The sequence below is a fragment of the Galeopterus variegatus genome, unplaced genomic scaffold (genome assembly GCF_000696425.1).
Source record: "Galeopterus variegatus unplaced genomic scaffold, G_variegatus-3.0.2 Scaffold1857, whole genome shotgun sequence".
NCBI lineage: Eukaryota > Metazoa > Chordata > Mammalia > Dermoptera > Cynocephalidae > Galeopterus > Galeopterus variegatus.
This window is the reverse complement of record NW_007727968.1, coordinates 275,053-284,885: the sequence shown is the minus strand read 5'-3', so window position 1 is coordinate 284,885 and position 9,833 is coordinate 275,053.

The following is a 9,833-nucleotide window of genomic DNA, read 5'->3' as shown; positions in this document are numbered from 1 at the left end:
TCGGATCCCACGGGCGGGCCGGTTCCCGCTCGCTGGCTGAGCGAGGGGTGGGGGCAACGCGGAGGGTTGCGATCCATTGCCGGACACGGAAAAAAAAAAAAAAAAAAAAAAAAAAAAAAAAAAAGAAATTATTCCTCCTGATTGCCTTCAAGCTGGGACATTGGTATTTTTTCCTGACTTTGAACTGGAACTACCCAGTCAGCTCTCCAGAGTCTCCAGCTTGCCAACTGCATATCTTGGGACTTGTCAACTTCCATACATCATGTGAGCCAATTCTTTATAATTAAAGTACATATGCCACACTTCTCTAGGGTCCAGAGGGTTGATTCATCCCACCCCCCACAATGGACTGAAAGAAATTTACAAACACAAGCAATGACAAAAAGCCAAGATGAGCTAAAGAGGCAAACTATTGAAGGTTTAATATAGTTAGTCTGTTTATCGATCATAAGTAAATAAATGTTGAAGCAACAGCAGAAAATGAAGAGAAATGAGACCAAGAAGAAGGAAAAAGAAAAAGAAAAAAAGTGGAGTGAAAAGAGCTAGTCAGAAAAGGCCACAGACAGCAGAAGGAGTGAAAGAAATGATAAACCACTGAGCTGGTGAGCACCAGGCCTCTTGCCCAGAGAAGGGATTTCAGGGAAATCCAGGGGAACGGCAAAGGAGCACAACTAGCAACTAGAATAGATAAGATATCTGGGGTTATTCAATTCTAGCTAACTCTACATACATTATGGACACTGATGAATATATTGACTGAATTCATAATGAAGATCTAGAATTATTAATTAAGAAAAGGTTACCCACTTGCATGGACTTATATTTTGGCATCTGTCATATGTTATTATGACTAATACTACTCTGTCCTCTATTAGTGGGTAACAAGCTACTGAAAGCACGGTAATTTCAATTTATTAGTTCTCATAATTCTTCTGTTGGACCTGTCTGGGATCACTCACGTGGCTGCAGTCATCTGATGACCCAACTGAAACTGGGGGGTCCAAGCTGGCCTTAGTCACATGTCTGGGATGCAGGCATTGGCAGGGCATCTTGGTTCCCCCTGTGGGGCCTTTCACACTCCAGTAGGTTAGACTAGTCTCTTCACAACATGATGGTGTCATGGTTTAATGTAGACAAACCCCAATATGCAGGCACTTGTCAAGCCTCTGTTTGTCTCATGCTTGCTAATGCTCCACTAGCTGAAGCAAGTCAGTGACTGCTATGGGTTGAATGTGTCCCCCAAAAGTTCATGTGTTGGAAACTTGATTCCCTTTGTAACAGTGTTAAGAGGGTGGGTTATCCAGTTATGGTAATTGAAAGGGGAGGCCTTTGAGGGTGACTGGATCGTGAGGACTGTGCCCACCTGAATGGATTAACCCATTCATGCATTAATGGAGTGATGGGTTAATAATTTAACGGGTTATTAAGGAGTAGACTGGTATCTTTATAAGGAGAGCAAGTGAGCACGTTAGAGGGCTCTGCCATTCTTACCATGTGACACCCTGTGTTGCCATGGGACTCTGTTGAGAGTTTCCACCCAGAAGAAGGCCCTCACTAGATGCGCCCCCTGGACCATGGACATCCCGGCTTCTAAAATTGTAAGAAATACATTTCATTTCTTTATAAATTACCCAGTTTCAGGTATTCTGTTATAAGCAACAGAAAACAAACTAATACAGTGACCAAATCTAGAGTTAGTTAGGCAAAGGTCCACATAAAGGCAAAGATACCAGGAGGTTGATTTGTCACCACAATCTACCACATCCACAATAAATTTAAGAACTGGAAAATCCATACCATCCCCGTTATTTAGTACTTGCCTGGCACCCACAGGGCATAATTCACATCTGGGCAGTAGTACTCCCTGGGGAGAATTTTAGAATTTGGGGACATTTTGGGTGTTGTAGAGAATACAGCCCTACTGTATACATTTGAAATGTATATTGTTTTATTATAAGTTGTGTACCTTGTATTTCTCCTTCGTATTGTAGTTTGAGCATTATGTTGATTTTTTTAAAAAAATTATATGCGTAGTTGTTTATATAATCCATGAATTTATTTCAGGATAAAGTTACATTCCAAACTATTTGTCACAACAAGTCCGTTTTTTAGGTCTGATATTTGTGAAATTAATGAGTTGCTTGAGTGTTTTAAGGACTAGCCTTCAGTTATTTGTGAACCCTGATAGCCAGATAAAGTGTCATTAATTTTTTACTAACTTGATATTTTCAGTTTCGATCTGTGTGCTGTGAGTGTGGGGCAGGAAGCATGGGGAATTTCTTGCTTCAGGAAGCAATGAAAAATCATAAAACCTCCACACTTTACTCTGCCAGACCCAGCATTTCCTCAGACCCCCAAACTGTCTCAATCACTCTCCTTGGCTTGGCGAATTTGCTTATTATTGTTCGAGTTTTGAACTTAATTTACGACAGTATATACACGATTCTCTTCTGGCTTGCGGGATAACAGAACAGATGGTGCAGTTCCTGAGCGCAGCAGCTGGAGGGGACCGACGCTGCGCTCTGCACACAGTAGGAGCACCATAAATGCTGATTGACTGAGTTCATCGCGGCGGTTGACGCGAAGCCATCCACTCCCACGCCGCACTCTTATCTTTCTCCACGCCCACACCCCTGGACCGAGAGGCGGTGGCTCGGAGCAGATGGCGAGTCCCGGGTGCCAGGTGTGCAGCACGCCCGGCGCTGTCTGGGGCACAGAATTCTTCGGTCCCGGCCCCACCCTACCCCTCCCACCCCTACGAGCTCCCCCCGCACAGTGCGCGCCGCTTGTTCTGTGGCGCTGCAGCGGGGCAGAGGAAGGGACGGGCTAGAAGAAAGGAGATCGGGTGCCTGGCGGGGGCTGCGCGCCCCGCACCCGCTGCCCACGGCGCGCCCGCCTCTCTCGCTCTGACCCGCGTCACTTGGCGGCCTCCGGGCCTTCCCACCTCCCCTCTTTGCAGTCAGGCGCCTTTCTTCCTCCCCCACCCCTCCTCCTCTCTTTCTCTTATCTGACATTTTGCTTCGCTTCCCTCTGCCCACTCCCCAGCGGGTTTCCCACCCTACCAGGCGCGCGCGTCGTCCCCCCCCGCCCTCGCACAACCTTCAATTGCAGGTCAACTGGTTTGCTAACGTTGGCTTAGGGTGGCTCGTGTTTAAGTGTTTTTCCATAAGTGAAATCAGCCGCTTTCCCCACGGGGCTCCAACTGCAATTGCTTCTACTTGGTTTTGGGGATGGGGGTGGGGAATCTTTGGGGCGTGCCCTCAACTACACCGCGTGCTGCGGCCGCTGGGGTGGTTTCAGGACGCCCCGGGTCGATTAGGCGGCCAAACCAGGACGCCTGCGCCGTGGACTATCGGGGTTGCCTACGGAAAGGCAGGAACCGGCGAATCCTAGGGAGACAAAATGAGCCGAGCCCTTCCTCTGAGCTTGGCTTCCAAATAACTGCGCCCGGGGCGCAGCCTCTCCCCGTCATCTACCTGCCATATGCTCCCTTCTTGCAGACCCGAAACCGCCTCCTGCAGGTGCTGGGGCCCGAATCGCCGGGAACGTCGGGCGCACCCCTTGGCAAAGGCCCCTGGTACCCTGCGGCGCCTCCGCGGCCCTCGTGGACTCAGCGACCCCCCTCTACAGCCCCCTCCCCCACAGGGGCGCGGGAGCGCGCCGAGACAGGCTTGCCCCTCCGAGGTCCCCGGGGAAGAGACGCTTGAGGATTCTGGTGCAAGCAATTGTCAACCTCCCTTCGCTCTCTGCCTTTTTCCTCCCCCGGCGCGCCGCGCGCACAGCCCGCGCCGTGCCCCGCTGAGAGACCAGGCAGCTGCGCGCTCCACGCGGCCTCAGCCTGCTGGGACCCGGGAGGGCGTGCCCGACCCGTGTTCGAAGGTGGTGGGCTAGCCGAAGCGTGGCTCCCAGACGCACAGCGCGCACCGTGCTGTCCCAGCGAGGCTCACAGAGAGCATTTAGGCGTCCAGAGCGAAGGGTGCTGGGGCATCGAAGGCCAAGAGCCTGCCAGTTCCGGTCAGTGACGGAACTGGACACCGTCGCCAAGGGCCAAGTGGGGGTGGAGGGTTAGCAGAGCCGAGCGCCCGGGAAACGACCCCCTGGTTAGCTGCGGTCGGTTGCGACTTCAAAGGAGGGCTGGCAGGGCGCGGGGACTTCTTCACTTGGGCTGCGCGCGTGTGCGTGTGCGTGTGTCTTCAGCTCCCAACCCCGGTCCTAAAACCTAAACGGAAGACGGGTGTTAAAATGCTGCTGACAGGATCGCCTGAAACATGTTTACAGTAGGAAAGACTTTCCTCCGAAAAGCACAGCCTGAGTCGATTCCAATTTATTTCCTGCCCGTAACTGTAATCGAAAGGCGAAGCTCAGCCGCGGCGGCGGAACCAGGCTGAGCACCACTAATCCTCGGCGAGCTTAGAGCAGGAAGAGCGCCCTGCCTGCTCGACCGAGTGGCTGCGCTCGGCGACGCGCTCTGGCCCGGGAAAACCTTTTTTTTTTTTTTTTTTTTTTTTAGGAGGAGGGGTGGCCTTTGCTGGTCCCTAAGTAACGCGCGCCGTTTCTCTCTGCAGCCGCTCTCCGAGAGCAGAAGGCGGAGAAACTGCCTTTTAACTCGTCCCCGCTTCAGCAAGATGATACGGGCACGGGAATTGATAATCTGCCGAGTTGGGTTACTAGATCCAAACCGGAGGCTAGTCTTGGCTTCCCCAGTCACTGGGAGCTTCTGACAAGTGAACAGGGGGGGGGAAGCGGTTGGTTGCCATAAACTCTGATTTATGAAAAAAATGATCTGAACTCACCGACACACACTATTACCCGCTGATCGTTTAAACTACCACCTAGAGAAGGTAAAGCGGTGGAGGTGATGGGGTTCGGGAGAGGAGGAAAGGGGCGAAGAAAGAAATCTGACCATGCCCACGTTTTCCCACGTCTCCTCCCAGGTGCAGGGAGGCTCAGCGCTGCCACCTGGCGGCCGCTTCTCCCCAGGCTGGGAGCCGGCTGGCTGCAGAACACACTCAGGCTCTCCGTGGGTGTGCCACGCTTCTGCCTCGAGAAATGAGAAGCCCGTGTTCACGCTTCAAATCCACGTGGCCCATGCAAACACTCGTCTTCTGCTTGTTCTCATGAGAACATCGAGAGGAAAGCAATAACGATTTGGCACTGGTAGGAAGAGCTTACTTGGGCCTACTATATGTATCAACCGCTGGTTATGAGAGGAAAGTGATAAAAATTATTAGAAACGCGGGTTTCTTATCTCTTAGCTTATCCTGAGTATAAATAAATCATAGATTTCATTCACCCCAGAATCCTGTTCTTATATCTTACTAATAAGAATTACTTCCATATATTATTTATCAATACACCCCCCCAAGTCCAGTTCCTGTACAACTTCATCAACCCAAAAGAATGAGGTGCAAGTTATGCTTGTCTACTTGATTGAGAAGTAAATCAGCCTCAGATGGAGGGCTCTTTTCCATGAAGTGTGGAACCAAAAAGCCTGGGGCCTTTTAGTTGAGAAGGACCAATGACACCAAATTTTCTAGGGTTTCTTCCCTGTCGACTAAAGTATCAATAGGGATTTGCCCCCCTCTTTATTTAAACTGAGTACTTTTCAGGCCAGACTAGCTCCTGCAATCATATTTCTATAACCAACGCAAAAATCTTGCAAATCAGTGCAAATCCAGGAGATTTGTTTACCTAATTTCCATTCAGGGTTCCCCCCCCCCCTCTAAGCTATAGGAATATATTAAGCAGTGGGATAGAATCTTTTTTCCATCTATACCCTATACCATTTTATGGATGTGGGATTTTATGTTGTGCAGGTGTGTGAGAGCAGGAGAAAAGAAACACATTAGCAGATATTACACTTACAAGTCAAATGGCATTCCATTATTTAGTGGAATAAAATGAATAAAATAAGATAAAAATATTTACCTTAATTCAAAATTTGAAATGTCTAACATCATTGCTAATAAAGACAATTAGTTTATTATTCTAAAACAGAATTTTGTTGTTGTTGTTTGGGTTTTTTTTTTTTTTGCAAAATTATCTTGGCTTTCTGTTAATACAGCTAAAAGAGTAGCATTAAGAATTACTTCATGTACTGCAAAGCCAGCAGAGGGAACACTGAGTACTGATTTAGTAGGGGCCACCAAATATCTGGTATTTGGGAAAAAAATGTCAGTAATAGAGAACTGGTTATAAAGCATATGAAGTTAGGTAATGAGAACACAAAAATCTTTTCTCATTCTTTGGTATTTAGAGGCCCAATACATTCCAGCATGCACATACTTACTCAGTTGGTGAGAAAGATGACTTTAATAAATGGCCATTTGTCATATGTTTTCTTATATTCTAGGAAGAGAAATACTGACACTTAAGAACAGACCTATTTCAGAAGTCTAAGCACTCAAATATATATAATCATCTTATGGATTGTCAGTGGAAGTTACTAATAATATATTTTATCAATTCTAAGAGGAACTTTTCATCTTAATACCTCTAAAATTGGGAAAAATTGGGAGGTATCTTATAACTAGGGGGATGTCACAGTTTCATTGGCAGTTTTTCTTCCTTGATGGCATGTGACATAATGGCGTGTCTTAAAATCTGTTGGATTTGTTGAAATATACAATATACATCTAACCAAAGAGTTAGGCCAGTGGCTATTTTTTAGTACATCCTTTAAAAAATCTGTGGGCTTTAAGCATAAACAGAATTACTATGACTGCTTGATTAACTTTCACTTTTCCTCATCTATTCGATAGTGGAAGCATAAATGACTTAAAAATATAATTAATTATATTGATATGCATCTTGACTGAATTATCAAACTAGCTACACCCTCAAAATCATTAGTTGGTACAAACCCCAAGATAAATATAATATTTATTATTTTTTATCCTAGTGAAAACATTGATTTTATAGATAATAGACCTCTTAGAATAATTATTATGTCAGATTGATAACATTTAGGAGTGTGTTTGTGCATACCAGAGAAAATTAAATGTATGATAACATACCAAATTTATTATGCAAAAAAGGTGCCTTGTGTTGTTGTTTTTAGGATTTGCTTCCATTTCTAAAAAAAAAAAAAAAGGTATATAGCTTGGGTAGCTAATGGTCAAAATTTATTTGCTATTACACCACAAAATCTTTTTTGGGTGGGAGGTGCAGCTGGCCAGGCCGTTAGGAGGATCCGAACCCCCACCCTCTACCAAGTGAGCTGACTGGCCAGGCCCTAAAAACATTTTTGCTTGTGGTTGGTCCTTAGTGATCCAGTCAGATGTCTCCATAGGGTGTTCTTTCAGGTAAAATTCTAAATCTGACAACCTGGGCCTCTTGCCAGCTTACATATTTTAAAAGTTGGACAAGATAAATAGAAATCTACTATTTAGCAGTAATTTGATCTGAACTGAAAGCTAATTTAATTATGTTGGGTTGGCCTTACCTACCTACCTATGGATTACATGAATAAAATCAGTTTACTACTATAAGTGTTAAAAAAGTCAATTTCTACTAAATTCTAATTTTCAGACCTTGGGAAAGAGGTAATTTGTATGGCCAAATTAACTTGTATTCTGAATACTTTGTCACATTCTCCATAGTATTCTTCATGAAATTCCTTTATTTTAAAATCACTGGGATGACAGGGTTGCCACTCTTGTCCTTGAATGGTTCACATCTATGATCTGTGATTACTTCTTCACATCAGTGGCCATCCTCAGTTTTAGTCTTTGAACAACATGCTGCTTTCACTAGAAGTGTCTCTGGCATTTGCATTTCCAAGGGAAGGATGTGAGTATTCATTAAGGGCTTACCATACATCAGATGCTTTATAGTCACAAACTCATTGAACCCTTACAACAATCCTCTATAAAGTAATTCCTAGTGTTCCCATATTGCAGATGAGGAAAACTGAGAGTTGGTCACAACCCCACGGTGACAAAGCCAGTAAGAAGGATTAGCAGCCAGGTAATATGAATCCAGAGGCTCCATTCTCTTCTGCTATCAGTTATCACCTCTTTCCAGTTTCACTCTGCCTTGATCTTTTAGTTCTATTTGATTCAAGTAAGAAATAAATAGGACAGAATATATAAGAAGGAAAGGAGGAGGAGGACTTTGGGAGGAGGAAAAGGGATAGAGAGAGAAGCAATGTTTAATTCTGAAAATGTAGAAAACAAATATTTAGAAAGCAAAATCGATTTCCATCCTTTACTCAACATTATCATCCTAAACAAAACTGTGGAAATTTGCCCATTGAAGTAATTATGGAGCATTGCCTAATGTGTTTCAAGGGAAAACTCTTCTGTTTGGGCTATCCAGGATTTATAGGGGAGTGTAAATCATTAAATAACCATAGTTAACCCTTGAGAGTGAGGAATCCTCTCCTCTGCTTTCCACAAACACAGAAACTGTTTTGGAGGGATTTACACAACACATCAACATCTGTGCTGTACCTAGAGTTGTTAAAATAATTGTGATGACAGGTGTCTAGGCACCACTTTCTTAATGTTTTTCAATATCCATTTATTTCTTGTTGTGGCTTTCCCTTCTCCTTTGTATCTTTGGCTTTAAGGAGCCGAGGAACAGATTTTGCACTAGAGGCTGATTCTTTATTCCAATGCTGAAAAGAACTAATAAAAATAATCACTTGGCTTTTAAGCAGAAAGCCTCCATTTACAGTATTTCACTCTTACCCCCCCTTCCAAGCCCCTTGTTATCTAACATAATGGTTAGAATACATTTCCGTCTCTCCCCTTAATAATTTCATGCATTAACATCCTCTTCACACACACCACGCGCGGGAGAGCGCGCGCGCACACACACACAGAGCAAAAGGAAAAAAGAAGCAGCAGAAATCTCAGCTGTACTTCTAGCCCTTTTAAAAAGTTTGCTCTGTAAATTGGAATGAGGTCAGATTTGGAGCTTCTCATTGCACGCGGAGATTATTATTGCATCGGGTTCCAAGCCAATGGGAAGCCCGGGGGAGGGGCTTGGCACGAGGAAGCGTTGGTTACAGCGGCTGATTGGCTGCGGCCAGGACTGTGAAAGGATAAAGAGGCGGGAGGCGGAATTGGGGTCTGCTCTAAGCTGCAGCAAGAGAAACAGTGTGTGAGGGGAAGAGGCCAGTTTCGCTCCCGGGTCTCTAGTTCTTGCACGCTCTTTAAGAGTCTGCATTGGAGGAACTCTGCCATTACCAGCTCCCTTCTTGCAGAAGGGAGGGGAAAACATACATTTATTCATGCCAGTCTGTTGCATGCAGGTTTTTTGGCTTCCTACCTTGCAACAAAATAATTGCACGAACTCCTTAGTGCCGATTCCGCCCACAGAGAGTCCTGGAGCCAGAGTCTTCTGTGCTTTGCATTGTAGGAAAGGGACTAAGTGATAGAAACTATGTCGCTTTCCTGAGCCACGGAGAGCGCTCGTGAACTGGAATCAACTGCTTCAGGGGCCAAAAAAAAAAAAAAAAGAGGGAAAGAAAAAAAAAAAAAAAAACTTGCCTGGGAGGCGGCGAGATACTTGCATTGGAAGCTTCAGCAACCAGCATTCAAGAAACTCCTCTCCACTTTAGCACGGTCTCCAGACTCAGAGCCGAGAGACAGAGCAAACTGCAGCGCGGTGAGAGAGCGCGAGAGGGAGAGAGACTCTCCAGCCTGGGAACTATACCTCCTCTGCGAAAGGCGGAGTACTCCTTCCCCGCAGCTTCTGGCGACTTTTCTCTGTTCGCCCACCTCCGCCCCGGCCAGGAGGAGTTGAGGGGCCCGCTCGGCCGCCGCGCGCGTCCTCCCGCTCGGCGTGTGCTTGGCCGGGGGAGCCGGGAGGGCCCGGCGATCTCG